This window comes from Nerophis ophidion, linkage group LG09 (assembly GCF_033978795.1).
Source record: "Nerophis ophidion isolate RoL-2023_Sa linkage group LG09, RoL_Noph_v1.0, whole genome shotgun sequence".
Lineage (NCBI taxonomy): Eukaryota > Metazoa > Chordata > Actinopteri > Syngnathiformes > Syngnathidae > Nerophis > Nerophis ophidion.
Window position 1 is genome coordinate 58,494,357 of NC_084619.1, and position 19,085 is coordinate 58,513,441.

At 37.8% G+C, this 19,085-nt stretch overlaps 1 protein-coding gene across 1 annotated transcript in view; it reads left to right on the forward strand.

Annotated features, from left to right (window-relative positions):
- wipf1b (WAS/WASL interacting protein family, member 1b) overlaps positions 1–19,085 on the forward strand; it is a 74,328-nt gene that overhangs the window by 28,872 nt on the left and 26,371 nt on the right. Inside the window, exon 2 of the mRNA XM_061911355.1 lies at positions 4,233–4,341. The gene's annotated coding sequence lies outside the window, so the exon portion shown is untranslated. The remainder of the gene's footprint in view (positions 1–4,232; positions 4,342–19,085) is intronic.

Sequence of the window (19,085 nt, forward strand, 5' to 3'; positions counted from 1 at the left end):
TTTTTCAACCCACTTCAACCGTTCCACCGTCAAAACATTCCTTTTAATCAAGACAAAAAACAAAGTTGTTTTTTGAACTGGAAAAATTCCCGGTTTTACAGAAATTCCAGGAATTCCGTATTACCATTTCTCAATTCAACATGTTACTACTTCAACATTTCTCGACCGATGTGAACAAATCTAACACAAACAATTTCAACTCATTCAGAACATTGAAGTTTTTTTTACTATTTTCCCAAAAATTCCCGCTTTTCCTGAAATTCCCAAATTTTGGGGAAATTCACATTGAAATCAACAGGACATTCTTCAAAGTTCCACAACTCCAAGATCCCCAAAAATTCCAGGATTTTCCAGAATCCCTTGTTTTTCAAAGCCCTATTTCCACCCTTTTATTCTGGCGACTACTCCTCCCGCATTTTTCAAGCCACTTCAACCGTTCCACCCTCAAAACATTCCCATTAATCAGGACAAAAAACTAAGTTGTTTTTGAACTGGAAAAATTCCCGTTTTTCCAGAAATTCCAGGAATTCCGTAATACCATTTCTCAATTCAACATGTTACTACTTCAACATTTGTCAACCGATTTGAAAAATTCCAACACCAACCATTTCAACTCGTTCAAAACATTCAGTTTTGTTAACCATTTTCCAAAAAATTCCCGCTTTTCCAAAATTTGGGGAAATTCCCATTGAAATCATCGGGACATTTTTCAAAGTTCCACAACTCCCACATTTTTCATCCGATTCTAACTGTTCCAACTTCAAAATGTTTTGGGAATTGTGTATTCTCCTTCAACAATTCTAAAAAAAAAAATCCAGGATTTCAGTTAAACTTTGGCATTGGAACATTGACACGCAATTCCTTCAGGAATTACCTCATTTAGTTATTATTGTTTATCGTTACAGTCCTAATATATAATATTAATAATTACAAAATTATTATTATCTTACATTTATAATGATTCTAATGATAAGAAGAAGAATTAGGGGTGCATGGCCGATATTGGCCGAAAAATTATCTACCTTTTACTGATAAATTTGATCGATCCATCCATCCATTTTCTACCGCTTGTCCCTTTCATGGTTTCGGGGGGTCACTGGAGCCTATCTCAGCTGCATTCGGGTTGAAAAATTTGATAATATTACAAAATAGCACACATTAAAAAAATGATGAACACGATTATAATGAGACAAGATTACCTGTACTGTGCTGTAGGTTGTTTGGGTGAGCAAATCCAGCGCTCCTGTGTCCTTGCTGGTGCTGTAAACCTGAGCTCAATGTACACAAATATGGCGTCTGTCGCTTTTGGACTTCTTCACTGTTCAGCGGAACACATTTTGCGTGGTATTTGCACCAAATGTTCTGCAAAACCCCCCACCCCAAAAAAACATCACACTTCAACACATCAAACTTTTACTAGCCAATGATTGTGCCACCTCCAAAGAAAGGTGTACACAAAAAATTAAAAGATATAATAAATGGTTTCATGCAACCTAAACTGACTCCACTTTGCAGCAAAATTCCTTTTTTTTTTTAAATTTTTCTCAGACGAGGCACCCGTGCTGATTTATCATTTATGTGCGCGGCGTTGGCTTCTGGCAGAGGCCCCTTGCACGCCACATCAGACGCCGCTATTGTTAGCACACGAGTGCGCCAGCTCCAACAGGTTTCGGTTCTCGCCCCTCAGCCCAGGCCAAAGAACGGCTAAAGAACACAAAGCTCCTGCGTCTCCTCGAGTTGCAAAAAGACAAAAAAAAAAGTCAGAAAAGAAAGCAGGAATTGCCATGCTAAGAGAACAGGAAGTTGCTGCTGTGAAAATATTACAATTGCACAATGTAATAAAAGTGTGCAAACGTAAAATATGTAAGGTTGTCAAACATTTAAAATAAGAGCAGTGTAAAAGTTTAAAAAGTGAGTAGCTGTTAGCACTTTAGCATGGTAGCAACAACAAAAGACTACTTCCGGATAGCGTTGTATGGTATACAGGTACTAATAAAGCAAGGCGGCACTAATGAAAGATACTACAGATGTCCAATAATGGCTTTTTTGCCGATATCTGATATTGTCCTACTTCTAATTACCGATTCCGATATCAACCGATACCGATATATACAGTTGTGGAATTAACTGATTATTACTGTATTTCCTTGAATTACCGCCGTGGCGCTAATTAATTTAAAACCTCTTCTCACTCCGGCACTTATCAAAGGCATGCGGTAAATTTAGGCCTTCGCTTATCAATTTGAGTGTGATGTAAGGATCCCATCATGAAAAGCACATTTAATAAAAAAAATGTTATTAGGATAGGGTACGATAGGTCTTTATTGTCATTGCACAAGTACAACGAAACTTTGTTTTCAGCACAAACCTGTTCAAGGTTAGACAAACAAACAGTGTACAGGGTTACAGAACAAGAACGCTGATGAGTCGCCATTAGGCGCCTCGTAAAAGATGGGAAAAAGGTCAACGCTGGGGAAGGATGAGTAAATAAATACAATCTAGACTGGGCTCCTAAGGGGGCCCAGTCGGGAGTGGGAAAAAACCTCCATAGCAAAGCACATATACATATCACAACATACATCTCGAGATATCTAGCAACAGAGGGAAGGTAGTTCAAGGTCATGGTGGTAGGCCGCAGTTCTTCAGGCGCTGACCATCCATTCATCACCCCTACGGGATTTGCGTCGAGGGCGTTGGGTCGGGGGGGGGTGTATGTGTGGCGTAAGCCCGCAGTGTGTCTCTGTTCCGCGGCCTTGATGTATTATGTGGTCGCTAGTCCAAAGTCCACAACAACTCTCTATGAGAGTCAAGAAGGGAGTTTGTTGTGTCTCTGCTGCAGTGACCTTTGGGAGAGTCTCGAAGCAAGGGAAACAATCCAAGTTAGAATGATTTGTATGCGAGTAAAAATAAAATTTGCTTTTCACTCTAAATTGTCTATGACTGGTCCTCAAAAACTAATATTTTGCGAAACGAGTTTGACCCGTATACTATATACCAGGGGTGGGGAACCTATGGCTCGCGAGCCAGATGTGGCTCTTTTGATGACTGCATCTGGCTCTCGGATAAATCTGAGCTGACATTGCTTAACACGATAAGTAATGAATAATTCCACTTGTAATCACAGTCTTAAAAATAACGTTCAAAATATAAAACATTCTCATGCATTTTTAATCCATCCATCCGTTTTCCACCGCACCTGTTCAAGAAGTTGCGTTAATGGTAAGAAGTTATTTATTTGTTATTGGTTAGTGTGTGTGGGGCTTGCCCTCCTGAGGGTTCTTCAGACCACCAAGCACCGACATGAGAGCCTGTTTCAGGGTTACATTAGTATTTTATTTTTCAATAAGTCTATTAGTTGCTTTCTAGCAATTATCTTTTTCTCTTTCGTTCTCGCTCGCGCTCTGGCTCCAGCCCCAACCCCGTCTCTCCTCCTGGCCGGTGCTTATAACAGAGCGACAGGTGATTAGATAAAAAGGCCCAGGTGGGCCTTCTACGCACCTGTCGCTGATTTCGAGGCCGATCCTGGCAACACCCTGCTTCGCTGCAGGGTGTTGCCAGGCCACTCCCCCTCCACAGTTAGCTTCAGAATAACAATGTTATTACAAAGAATAAGAGACCTACTATACAATAGAAATGTTGGCCTTACTTAAAAATGCACGGTATGCCTAATTTTGTTGTGATGCCACGCTGGATGCATTAAACAATGTAACAAGGTTTTCCAAAACTAAATCAACTCTTTTGGTTGAATTAGAAAAAAATTGGGGGCTGGGTGAACTTGGATTGACCAAAAAAAAACATATTTCATGACTCAAAAACAGAAACAGCACAAACGTAGCACAAACAAGTTTTGTGTGGGTTGGAGGGCAACTTCAAGAAGTTTGTTATTCCTTCACATTGTGAACAACATCCGTCCCCAGGAGTCCAGTTTCATTGAGGTTCAAATGATTTGATTGAAAATGGTAAATAGTAGGAGAAATAAATCCAATTGAGTTGTCAATGACCAAATATGGTGATAGCATCCTGACTTGTTGCACATATGTGTTAATGCTTTAAAGATGAAGGAGCATGTTTAGGGTGAACTAAACAGGAAGTGAGAAAGAAGAAGTGGCGTTTGCTGAATGTGAAGCTCGCCTTGTCAGAGTTTACAGGAAGTTCTCGTCGTTTTTTTTGTTTTTTTTCCATTCAAGCAACCGCTTCATCTTCTGCTTTTTTTTTTTTTTTCCCCTTTTCAGCTGCATGCGGCTGCTGCTGGCCTTTTCGCATTTTCATGAGGACGGAACTGAGGTGCTTCTTCGATTGTCTGCTCAACGTGCTGCTGATTCTTCTATGGACGCAGATTGAGTAAGTGGACCTCGTCTTGTCCTTTGAGGCGCCGGCGTGGACGCCGATCATGTTTGAAAGCCCTATCTTCGTTTGGCCTCAGGGCACGTTTGGAGCTGGTGTTTTTAGGGAAACATGGCGGATCGTTCACCGTTTATATACCTGCATTTTGTTGATACAAGAACCAATAATCATGCTATATTTTTTTCTCAAATTTGATATGGTTTTAAAATGTGTATACTGCAGCGTTACACAGCCAAAATGTGTCAGATAACTGAAAACACAGATTTATTTGATTATAAAGCATATATATTTTCGCAAGGATTTTTATTGAACCAGCTCTTGCTAATGTTTGCCGTATTTGTATTTATTTATTTTTGTTAAATTTTTCATTGTTTTTTTTATTGTGTTTGAAGTACTTTTATTATTTGTTTGTCTTATTTTCATTTTATTTTTATGGAGTTTGATGTATTTTTATAATTTATTTTTCCTTATTTTGTTATGATTTTTCGACATATTTTAATGTTTAATTTTTTTTTACATCTATGTTTTTAACAATCTGTAAGCACTAATATTATTACTATTATTATTATTATTACTATTAATATTATTATTATATTTAAAAAAAGTATAATTGGCTATAATACATTTCTTGTAATTATAATAAACCACACAGTAGAGTGCTGCAAAAGTAGCATAATAATACAAATAAAATAAAATATAATATTTAAAAAAATTATATATATATATGTATATATATATATATATATATATATATATATATATATATATATATATATGTAATACGTACAATAAATACATATATGTAATACACATAAATAAAATACATTTAAATGTATTAAATGTTTAATCCTGTTATATGATAATAATAATAATAATAATAATAATAAATTTCTTGTAATTATAATAAACTGCACAGTACAGGGCTGCAAAAGTAACATAATAATACAAATTAAATAAAATATAATATAAAAAATATATAAAATATATATATATAAAATTTAAAATATATGTAATATGTAGAATAAATACATATATTACATACAAATAAATAAAATACATTTAAATGTAATAAATGTTTGAACCTGTAATAAAATAATGATAATAATAATAATAATACATTTATTGTAATTATAATAAACCGCACAGTACAGTGCTGGAAAAGTAGCATAACAATACAATAAATAAAATATTATATTAAAGAAAAAACAATTATATACACACACACACACACATATATATATATATATATATATATATATATATATATATATATATATATATATATATATATATATATCAGCCAATGATTTCCCCAGCCCAGCCTATCTTTGCCGCAGCTGTGTCCCAGTGTTTAAATGCTAAAGGTTGTACTCACCTGAAAGGTTCCTTCAAAAGGGACGGGGTGGACGCTCAAAGAGAACCAATCATATTTCCGTATTTCTTGGTACGTCCAGGCAGTAGTTGCATGCATTCCAAGATGGGCATGTCTTGCCAGAACACCGGCTCCAATTTTAAGAGCGAGCTGCAACAAATTGGTCGTTTAGCCACAGTAAGGATACTAATCTTCCAAACATAAATACAATTTTCCCTCCATGTTACATTATCACTGGAGGACTAGGGGGAAAGGAATAGCTAAGGATGCTAGACACCGAGCAGGATGAGGCAAAAAGCTAAAAACATTTAATGTAAGGTAGAACTGATAGATCCAGATATCGATACTATCGATAAATTGTATAGTACCAGCATGTAAACCAGGGGTGCCCAATTTTTTTGACTTGGGATCTGCATTGGGCTAACAAAAATTGCCGGGGGCTGAAAACCAACTGCATGTAAAGTAACTATACGTATGTATGTATGTTTATTTATAGATATACAGTATATGTATGTATGTATGTATGTAAGTATATGTATATATATATATATATATATACGTATATATATATATATATATATATATATATATATATATATATATATATATATATGTGTGTGTGTGTATATATACACCATGTGTGTTGACCTTTATGTTAGTTGCATTTTTTTCTCTCTCCATGACTAGGGAAGGTTGTTTGGATCGTATCATAAGTATATGCTGCGCTATTATTTCAAAGTACTTTCAAGGGTCATTGACTTGATTTACTCACATTGTGCACAAGGTAGCAATAAGTCTGTAGCTTTAGCTCGGTATCTAAGATTCCTATGAAAACACTCCACGGTGCGAACTCATGACGTCTCACGGGCCAAATAGAAGACGCTGGTTCAACCGATACTAAAGTGATTAGATCAATATTTTTCTCATGATTGTTGTTACAACATTTTTTTGGGGTGTTTTCTGTTATTAGGGCAAAACCCAAATCATTTAAATGGGAACTGATGATAGTTTTTGTTTAGTTATTGTGCACCAGTCACTTTATTTTTATTTAAAAAATACATCATCGGATTTGCAACAATACGAGCAAAATCTAAATTTAGGTAGATCAGTTTTATAAAAATGTGTTATTGTGCTTATTTTCGTTACTATTCAAAGTCAGAGAGGGTTAAAAAGGGAACTCAAATGTGGATCGGATTTGAGGCCAAAAATGTCAGATCCGGAAAAAGTTAGTTTTTCCATTTACATTTTGCTAACTACTATAGGGCTTGAATGTGTGACGTGGAAAGGCAATGCATCATGGGTCTTATTGCAATGGAGTAGCATCTTTACATTGGGTTAAATGCAAGATTGTTCTAAAGTTGTGGTTTTTTCTTGAACAAGATCCAAATATGTTGTGAATGTGCGGCATCAAAAACTGCCACGATTGTTGTCATGATCGCTTTAGTGTCACACTTGGACTATGACTTCGACTATGGGGTAGTTTGTTTTTCCAACGCAAAGGGAAATATGCACGAGCCAGACGTGAACGTGAGTACATTTTTATTTAATAAACTAGTAAACTAAAAAAGGCAAACAAAGGGCGCTCTCAAGGAGGTACAAACACTTGGCTACAAAAAACAAATGACTAGCACAAAAGCTACAAACTATAAACGTGAAACACAAAAACTTGCACTGTGGCATAAATAACAAAACAAAAAAACTTATGTGGCATGGACAGAAATAATAAACAGCGTGGCATGACATGAAGCAGTTGAGGAATATGCATGGCATGGCATGAATGGAGTTGAAGGGTAATGTGGGAAGTTGGCAGGCCGACTACCTGGTAACTGTCGCTTAAATAATAACTGTGATCATTGCAAACAGGTGTGAGGGCTGAGTACAGGGGCATGACATGAGGGCCAGGTGAAAATTAAATGAGTTGGCATTGAAACGAAAACAAACCAGGAAGTGCAAAAGAGGAACTAAGTGTCCAAAAAACCAAACCGAACATGACCAAAACAAAACATGATCCATAGGCGTGACATTTAGGAACCAAAAAATTCAAAATTCGATGCGATATGTCTCATTTCCAGCATGGAAGCAAAGCCAAGAAAGTCGGATTAGTGAGCTAATAAAGAGACGCTGAATAGCCCGGGTAGCAGCCGTGAGATCATCAAACATGACTTTTTAACGCCACCACCTGGTACATGTTGGCGTGTTCACGGAATTTCCACACTGGTCAGTTTGAACCAAAACCTGTTTTGTTCTGTTTCATATTTAGTAGGATGTTCCTAGAATAGAAAGTTCTAGAATCTTCCTTGCTGGTAGGATTTATCAAAGGCTTTCTTTTACACACATTCATCCCCTGAATGTTTATTTGTTTTATTTTTTTTTACTGTTGGATTTAGTAAAAGGTCAAATTACACTGCTGAATAAAAGCACAGAGCACATCTGGTCGTGTGTGTGTGAGTGTGTGTGTGTGTGTGCGTGTGTGTGTGTGTGTGTGTGTGTGTGTGTGTGTGTGTGTGTGTGTGTGTGTGTGTTCTGGCAATGCTTACTTAATGGGGACATCGCTCTGTTTACACAGTCACCTTTAGGGGACTTCTGACGGTATGGGGACCAAAACAACAGATCCCCTAAAGGCAAACCTTTATCAAATGATAGTCAGATCCATTCTGAAGATGCCTAAGTGATTTTTACGCTTTTGCCCATAAAACATGTTTACTGGTTAGTCAGAAAATTAAGTTTCTTAAAAAGTGAAACATTTTTATCCTGGCATTAATAGTACTGTGATTCCGTATGGTATCCATCCTTAGTTAAAAGTAATATATTTTTCCAAAAAACAAATCTGGTTTAGTGTTCCTTAGGATGACATTTTCATATCATACAGCATGATTATAAAACCTCATTACCTTAAAGTTTGATTCACATTCAGAATTTTCCATCTTTCTATGTATAGTAGTTGGAGTTGCAGACAACTTCATTACTGCTAAATAGCAGTTTTCAGTCATGTCACCGAAGATGCAGGATTTGCTTTAACATTTAAGTGGTGAAACTTCCTATAAGAGGACACCTGTAGTGCTGGATTCCAAGGATCATGTCATATGTAATTTGAACTTTTTTTTTTTAAATGGTCCTCAGTACAACGTAGAAACTTGTGTGAATTATGCAAAATGATTTAAATTTGGTCCCCATGAACCATATTAACTATTTTTCTCCAGGGTCCCCACTAAGTATGATCAGCACATTACTTCATCAATCCAGAGATTTAAAGACGGGCCATTTTAACTCATTTTTTTAATGCCTCCGCAACCTGTAGAAAGGTGGTCCCCACAAGTACTGATCAAAAACTAGGTCCCCATTCTAGATGATAACCAGTGTGTGTGTGTGTGTGTGTGTGTGTGTGTGTTCTGGCAATGCTGACTTAATGGCATACTTGCCAACCTTGAGACTTCCGATTTCAGGAGGTGGGGGCGTGGTCGGGGGTGGGGAGGATGCGTGGTTGGGGCGTGGTTTGGGCGGGGGGCGTGGTTAAGATGGGACGAGTATAAATCACCAACTTAAATATTTCATATATATTTCATATATATATATATATATATATATATATATATATATATATATATATATATATATACACATATATATATATATATATATATGTAGGTGTGGGAAAAATCACAAGACTACTTCATCTCTACAGAACTGTTTCATGAGGGGGTTCCCTCAGTCATCAGGAGAAAATCTCCTGATGATTGAGGGAACTTTTTTTACGCTGTGTGTGTGTGTGTGTGTGTGTGTGTGTGTGTGTGTGTGTGTGTGTTCTGGCAATGCTGACTTAATGGCATACTTGCCAACCTTGAGACTTCCGATTTCAGGAGGTGGGGGCGTGGTCGGGGGTGGGGAGGATGCGTGGTTGGGGCGTGGTTTGGGCGGGGGGCGTGGTTAAGATGGGACGAGTATAAATCACCAACTTAAATATTTCATATATATTTCATATATATATATATATATATATATATATATATATATATATATATATATATATATATATATGTAGGTGTGGGAAAAATCACAAGACTACTTCATCTCTACAGAATTGTTTCATGAGGGGGTTCCCTCAGTCATCAGGAGAAAATCTCCTGATGATTGAGGGAACTTTTTTTACGCTCTACCACGGTATCGAGCACTATTCTCTGGATGATCCAATCAAGATATATATATATATATATATATATATATATATATATATATATATATATATATATATATATATACATATATATATATATATATATATATATATATATATATATATATATATATATATCAAAAGCAGGCACTAAGAGGTACTGTTTTATACTTAAATCAGTCAGTGCTCCTCACCTGAACCTTATTGCGTAACTAATCAGATGGTGCCGTTGGCGGGAGAATGCTGGACACAGAGAACCACGGCCGCATCTGAACCAAAATAACCCGTTTTAAAAGAGGAAAAAAATGTGCGTTCAATGATTGCTACATTTAAAATTATACTAACGGTGATAAAAGACGCAAATACTACGATTAGCAATATCAAACAAAGGCCAATGCGGATGTATGTCAAAATACCAATTATCAGTGCTGATAATCAATCAACCGATAGTGTGAAATTATGGCATTAATTGAGACTATTTGCCACGTCAGGTTTTCCATTATATACTTTTTAATCTCCAATGTTTGTTTCTGCAGTGTCATCATTTTATTTTGTGATGATGGAAGGTTTGATGTTCCGCTGTGACTCTGTGATTGATGGGTCTGCGAATATCGCGATTAATTTAAAGTTAACTAAACAAAATTAAAATAATCGCAATTGAGTGTTTCAATCGTTTGACATCCTTAAATCAAAAGTAGACGAAAAGAAGTTCGAAGAGCATGCGGGCTGAAAATGCCACCGGGCCGCATTTTGGACTCATGTACATTGGCTCAAGATCATGAAAAGACAAACACAAGCACAGTTGTGTTAAAGACTATTTTCTAAATGACAGGAAATCAGTGCAGTGACCTGAGCACTGGACTAATATGATCCTATTGCCTAGTTCTTGTCAGGACTAGGGTTATATGGTATAAGTATAGTACCGCGATACTAATGAATCATTTTCCTTACTATATCGCCTCTAAAAAGTACTGGTCAACCCAACACATGGCTAGCCAGCTAGTGGCTAACGTCCATCCGCAGTCGGCAGTGTTTTAACTACTTCTAAATCACTAATCCTCGCCTCCTTGGCGACAGTTTCTTACAAGTATCATTCCTGCAGGACGAGGAAGAGCTGAGCCTGTTTCACTATACACCGTAGTTCACCGGCATCACCGCTAATGATACCGTTCCTGAATGTAAACAAATGCCATTAGTGGATCTACATCTAACATCCACAGTAATGATACCAAGTACAGGAGCGTATCTATTTGATACCACTAGGATTATTTTGATTCTCTTCAGCATAAAAAAAAAATCTTCTTTAGTTTTTTTTTTATTTATTGTTATTTATATTATGTTTATAAACTCAGGAAATATGTCCTTGGACACGTGAGGACTTTGAATGTGACCAATGTATGATCCTGTAACAACTTGGTATCGGATCGATACCTACATTTTTTTTGTCATCCAAAACTAATGTGAAGTATCAAACAGAAGAATAAGTGATTATTACATTTTAACAGAAGTGAAGATGGAAAATGTTAAAAGATATTAACAGTAAATGAACAAGTGGATTAGTAATTAATTTTTTACCACTTGTCCTTTGCAATTTTGACAAAATAATAGAATGGAAAATGACACAATATGTTGCTGCATATGTCAGCAGACTATTTTGTAGCCTTTTTTTGCTTACTTTCTACGAAAAGACAAGTTGTCTAGTAAGTTCACTATTTTATTTAAGGACAAGCGTGCAATAAGAAACATATGTTTAATGTACCCTAAGATTTTTTGTTGAAAAAAAAGCCAATAATGCAAATTTTTGGGTCGAAATAGTAGGGGTGGAACGGTACACAAAAGTTCGTTTCGGTACATACCTCGGTTTAGAAGTCATGGTTCGGTTCATTTTCGGTACAGTAAGAAATCAACAAAATATACATTTTTTTGGTTATTTATTCACCAAATTTGTAAACAATGGCTTTATCCTTTTAACATTGAGAACACTTTAATGTCTGCCCACGTTAATCAACATTAAACTGCCTCAAATTGTTGCTCATATTAAACGAAATGACAAAACTTTTCTTCTACATATAAAAAGTGCAACATTAAACAGTTTCAAGTCAACTCATCATGCTTAATTTAGCACAGCATTTGGGAAGCCTGTAGTTGATTTTTATTATGTAAATGTTATATTTTTATCAACACGTGATAGCAGGGACCCTACCATACAGAGCTTTTCTGTCCGTAAAACACACACAAACCGCAAAATGAGCTAACGTTACGCTAAAAGCTAATTAGCCTTCACCTCAAGCCAGAACTTGGAGCGAGCTGAGCTGCAGTTTAAGTTTGGGCTCATAGTGATGTTAGTAGTAGTTGACTGAGAGATGTTTATTATCATTTGGGGAGAGTACGCTGCCTTATGCTCACCTGCTAAACACCTATCTGCTCTACGCTGAAGCATTTACTACATCCGCTCTGAATATGCACTGCTGATTGGCTGTTACCGCTATATATGTAACCAATCAGATGGTTGTGTGGGTGGGACAATGCTGGATGCTGAGACAGAGGCAGAAGAAGCAAAGCAGCTTGTTAAGACTTTAGCTTAGAAACCCGTTCGGTACACCCCCGTACCGAAACGGTTCAATACAAACACATGTACACATCCCATGGCGTGCGCAATCCGAGCGTCCCTGGTTCAAATCCCACCTAGTACCAACCTCGTCACGTCCGTTGTGTCCTGAGCAAGACACTTCACCCTTGCTCCTGATGGGTGCTGGTTGGCGCCTTGCATGGCAGCTCCCCTCCATCAGTGTGTGAATTTGTGTGTGAATGGGTAAATGTGGAAGTAGTGTCAAAGCGCTTTGAGTACCTTGAAGGTAGAAAAGCGCTATACAAGTACAACCCATTTATTATTTATTTATATATATATATATATATATATATATATATATATATATATATATATATATATATATATATATATATATATATATATATATATATATATATATATGTGTATGTGTATAAATATAAATATATATATATATATATATATATATATATGTGTATGAAATACTTGACTTTCAATGAATTCTAGCTATATATATTAATGTTATTATATGTATAACTGTACTGTGCTTGCTGGTTATTAAAAAAACAACAACAACACTTACCTTTCACTATTTGAGTAACCTTTGTTCTGCCATTTGCTTACTGGCGAGAGTCACTTGCCGTCAGGTGCACAACACCACGCAAATCGTTGGCCAATCAAAAAGCAACCCCATAACTCTATAGCCAACATTCACCAGGAGATGGCAACAGACAACATAGAATCACTCTATTACAGACGGCGTCGCCATGGCTGTAACTTCCTCGTCCTTCTGCTTCGTCTCCTTGTGTGTGCAGTTTTTTAATAAAAATCCGTAGATGTAACGTGATTGGGCAGGCAAGCTGTTTATATAACAGGAAAGCGGACGTGAAAACAGGCTGTCCCCACTCATGTCCGCACGGAGCTGGAGGGGGCTTGAATTTCGGGAGATTTCCGGGAGAAAATTTCTTCCGGGCGGTTTTCGGGAGAGGCGCTGAATTTCGGGAGTCTCCCGGAAAATACGGGAGGGTTGGCAAGTATGCTTGATGGGAACTTCGCTCTGTTTACACAGTCACCTTTAGGAGACCTCTGACGGTATGGGGACCTAAAAAACAGGTCCCCTAATGAGAAACCTTTTTAAATGATAGTCAGATCCATTCTAAAGATGCCTAAGTGATTTTTAAGGTTTGGCCCATAAAACATGTTTACTGAAAAATTAATATGTTTAATATCTAAATGGTCCTCAGTAGTCAAGTACAAATTTGTGTGAATCATGCAAAAGGATTTAAATTTGGTCCCCATGAACCATATTAACTACTTTTCTCCAGGGTCCCCACAAAGTATGATCAGCATATTACTTCATCAATCCAGAGATTTAAAGACGTGTATGAGCTAACTGGACAGTGGCCATTTTACCTCATTTTTTTAATGCCTCCACAAACTGTAGAAAGGGGGGTCCCCACAAGTCATGATCCCCATGACAAATGATAACCAGTATGTGTGTGTGTGTGTCATTTATATGCAGCACAGGATGTTAGCTTAGCCACTCAGCACACTCCTTGCACCGCCAACATGTTGCAAGTCTGCGATGACATTTTCCCCTCCGCTGTTATTGTCCTGACAATCCTGCGTCTCCATGAATCGCACCTGAGTATTGGCGGTGGAAACGAGCGTGTCAGGCGACGTGATGCAATCTGTGGCCCTCATGAGCCGGCGCGTTGAGGGACTGAGCTTGACGTACACGTTTATCAATGTCCGGGGACGTAAAACGATCTGAAGAACAGTTGTTCCTCAGTGCTGCGTTAAGACTTTTCTTCAAATCAGGTGGAGTTTGGCAACGAGGGAAGGCTCCGTTCATGCTGAAGACGTTAGGACGGGGGTGTTCCAAATGTGGCCTGCAGCTAATGTTTTAACAGCACATTCTAAAAATACAATAACAAATAAAAATGTAAGGAGAAAGTTGACTGTGATAACACAAAGCTGCCATGCAGGGTGTGTTCTCTTTAAAACCTTCATTGCTTCAAAAATAATGATGAATCAGGAACGTCTATTCCCACCTAGGCAATACAGGGTAAAAATCATGGCATAATAACTTAAAAATAAAGACAACTTCGGAATTTTTTTGTTGTTTTACATCAGCCAAAAATAGAAGAAGCACATTCACGGATAATCTTCTTGACAAAACACTTCAAGTCAGTTGGAAATTCTGAGGAAAAATGAAAAGAACACAATGAAGTTAGACCTAATCTCAGCGTATCTACAAAGCAATTCGACTTTTACTCACAGTCCATCGAGGATGGAACAAAACACAAAATAAAGCATAAATCAATTTACTTTTATATGTATCAAATACATCATTTGTCATTTCCTCATATTTCTAACCCCACAAACCATACAAAAAAAAACAAAGGGTATTAAATAAACTAATTAAAAATGTGAAATATATGTTAAAAACGTATAATTGACAGATAGATCTGAAGTTGATCTACAGATTTAGGTGTTGAAAGTAAAAAAAAAATATAGTATGACTTATTTTTGACACTTTCATGAGTGGGGCCCTTTTGGATCCCCAATGATTTTAGTAGGACTTTTTTTTTGTCACTGACATTACTCTGACAATAATAATGAATCAAAATCAATATTGTTATGAATCATTGACCCATTTAGGGCTCCAATTATTCCACATCAAATATTCCACTTTGAATTAATTTTGGGGGGAAAATATTGCATATTTTGTGTTTTACCACAAAAAAGGCATTAACAAAAAAATAACATGAAAAAATAGTAAAAACTTTTTATCGACGGATAGATCTGTACTTGATCCAGAGACTTGAAAAAAAGTGACTTATTTTTAACACTTTTATGAGTGGGGCCTTTTTGGATCCCTAGGAATTTTAGTGGGACTATTTTTTTTAAACTGTCATTGCTCAGAAAAAATAATACATCAAAATCAACATTGTCATAAATTATTGACCCATTTAGGGTTCCACCTACTTCACATCAAATATTTTGTGTTTTTGCCATCAACACAGCGTTTTGACAAAAAAACAACTAAGTTCTGTTTGCCAAAAAGGGCATTAAACAAGAAAAAAACATCCATCCATCCATCCATCCATTTTCTACCGCTTGTCCCTTTTGGGGTCGAAACATGAAAAAAAATAATAAAAACGTATAATTGATGGATAGATCTGTAGTTGATCTAGGGACTTTAGTGTTTAAAGTCAGAAAAAAAAGATGACTTTAATGTGTGGGACCTTTTTGGATCCCCAATAATTTTAGTAGGATTTTTTTTTGTCACTGACATTGCTCAAAAAATAATAATATATCAAAATCAATGTTGTTATGAATTATTGACCCACTTAGGGCTCCAATTACTTCACATCAAATATTCAATCAATCAATCAATCAATGTTTACTTATATAGCCCTAAATCACTAGTGTCTCAATGGGCTGCACAAACCACCACGACATCCTTGGTAGGCCCACATAAGGGCAAGGAAAACTCACACCCAGTGGGACATCGGTGACAATAATGACCCAGTGGGACGTCGGTGACAATAATGACCCAGTGGGACGTCGGTGACAATGATGACTATGAGAACCTTAGAGAGGAGGAAAGCAATGGATGTCGAGCGGGTCTAACATGATACTGTGAAAGTTCAATCCACAATGGATCCAACACAGTCGCGAGAGTCCAGTCCAAAGCGGATCCAACACAGCAGCGAGAGTCCCGTTCACAGCGGAGCCAGCAGGAAACCATCCCAGCATCGCAGAGATGTCCCCAGCCGATACACAGGCAAGCAGTACATGGCCACCGGATCGGACCGGACCCCCTCCACAAGGGAGAGTGGGACATAGAAGAAAAAGAAAAGAAACGGCAGATCAACTGGTCTAAAAAGGGAGTCTATTTAAAGGCTAGAGTATACAAATGAGTTTTAAGGTGAAACTTAAATGCTTCTACTGAGGTGGCATCTCGAACTGTTACCGGGAGGGCATTCCAGAGTACTGGAGCCCGAACGGAAAATGCTCTATAGCCCGCAGACTTTTTTTGGGCTTTGGGAATCACTAACAAGCCGGAGTCCTTTGAACGCAGATTTCTTGCCGGGACATATGGTGCAATACAATCGGCAAGATAGGATGGAGCTAGACCGTGTAGTATTTTATACGTAAGTAGTAAAACCTTAAAGTCACATCTTAAGTGCACAGGAAGCCAGTGCAGGTGAGCCAGTACAGGCGTAATGTGATCAAACTTTCTTGTTCTTGTCAAAAGTCTAGCAGCCGCATTTTGTACCAACTGTAATCTTTTAATGCTAGACATGGGGAGACCCGAAAATAATACGTTACAGTAGTCTAGGCAAGACGTAACAAACGCATGGCTAATGATCTCAGCGTCTTTAGTGGACAGAATGGAGCGAATTTTAGCGATATTACGGAAATGAAAGAAGGCCGTTTTAGTAACGCTTTTAATGTGTGCCTCAAAGGAGAGAGTTGGGTCGAAGATAATACCCAGATTCTTTACCGTGTCGCCTTGTTTAATTGTTTGGTTGTCAAATGTTAGAGTTGTATTATTAAATAGAGTTCCGTGTCTAGCAGGACCGATAATCAGCATTTCCGTTTTTTTGGCGTTGAGTTGCAAAAAGTTAGCGGACATCCATTGTTTAATTTCATTAAGACACGCCTCCAGCTGACTACAATCCGGCGTGTTGGTCAGCTTTAGGGGCATGTAGAGTTGGGTGTCATCAGCATAACAGTGAAAGCTAATACCGTATTTGCGTATGATGTCACCTAGCGGCAGCATGTAGATGCTGAAGAGTGCAGGGCCAAGGACCGAACCCTGGGGAACTCCACACGTTACCTTAGCGTAGTCCGAGGTCACATTGTTATGGGAGACACACTGCATCCTATCAGTAAGATAAGAGTTAAACCAAGACAGGGCTAAGTCTGACATACCAATTCGTGTTTTGATACGTTCTAATAAAATATTATGATCGACGGTATCGAAAGCAGCGCTAAGATCGATGAGCAGCAACATAGATGACGCATCAGAATCCATCGTTAGCAATAGATCATTAGTCATTTTTGCGAGGGCTGTCTCCGTGGAGTGATTTGCCCTGAAACCGGATGGAAGGGTTTCACATAGATTGTTAGACGCTAAGTGTTCATTTAACTGCTCCGCAACAATTTTTTCAAGGATTTTTTAAATAAAGGGAAGGTGAGACACCGGTCGGTAGTTTACCATGAGGTCAGGATCGAGGTTAGGTCTTTTAAGAAGAGGATGAATAACCGCTTTTTTGAATGCTAGGGGAACAGTGCCCGAGGAGAGTGATAAGTTTATAATATTTAGCACTGATGGACTTAATAAGACAAAGAGCTCCTTGATCAGTTTCCCAGGAAGAGGGTCAAGTAAACATGTTGTCTGTTTTATTCCATTTACACGTTGTAACAATTCCTCTAATGTTATTTCCTCAAAACGAGAGAAACTATTTTGGAGGGCAGTATCCGCCGTATATACCATTGTATCAGTGTTAATAGAACCCCGTTGTAGCTGGGACGCATTGTCTTTAATCTCCTTTCTAATGACTTCAATTTTCTTACTAAAGAATTGCATAAAGTCATCAGCTGAGTGGGTTGAGCTACTGGAAGGAGTCCCTTGTTGGGTTAGCGATGCTACCGTACTAAACAAAAATTTAGGATCGTTTTTATTACGGTGGATGAGATTTGAGTAATATTTAGCTTTAGCTAAGGTAAGCATGCGTTTATAAGTTATTAAACCATCACTCCATGCTTGATGGTGCACCTCAAGTTTAGTCGTGCGCCATTTGCGTTCCAGCTTTCTACATCATTTCTGAGCTCTAGTTTCTTCTGTAAACCACGGGGTGCGCTTTTTTGGAGCCTTTTTTAACTTTAGCGGTGCTATGTTATCAATGGTTTCGCGCAGGGCGTCGTTAAAGTTGTTAGTGAGGTTATCAATAGAGCCCACATACTTTGGGAATGGTGCCATTACCGAGGGCAGTAGGTCAGCAAGAGTTGTCGTTGTGGCAGCATTAATGTTGCGGCTTCTATAGCAGTTATTATTATTATTAGTTTGACGAACATGCGTCTGAACCTCGAATTTTATAAGGTAATGATCGGACAATACTTTAGTATACGGGAGTATCGTAACTTTGGAAACGGTGATACCCCTGACAAGCACTATGTCTATCGTATTACCGTTGCGATGCGTGGGTTCATTTATTATTTGTGTGAGACCACAGCTATCAATTACAGTCTGGAGCGCTACGCACGGTGGGTCCGATGGGGTATTCATATGGATATTAAAGTCCCCCATTATGATTATATTATCGGCGTGTGTCACTAGATCAGCAACGAACTCTAAGAATTCATTGATAAAGTCCGAACAGGGCCCTGGAGGGCGGTAGATAACAGCCAGGTGTAGAGGCAGCGGTGTGACAGACCTCATAGTAAGCACCTCAAACGATTTATATTTATTATTTATGTTAGGACTAAGGTTAAAGTTTTCGTTGTATATTAGTGCGACCCCCCCACCCCTTTTAAGCGGACGGGCAATATGCGCATGTGTAAAGTTTGGAGGACATGCCTCATTTAGCGCAAAAAAGTTGTTTGGTTTAAGC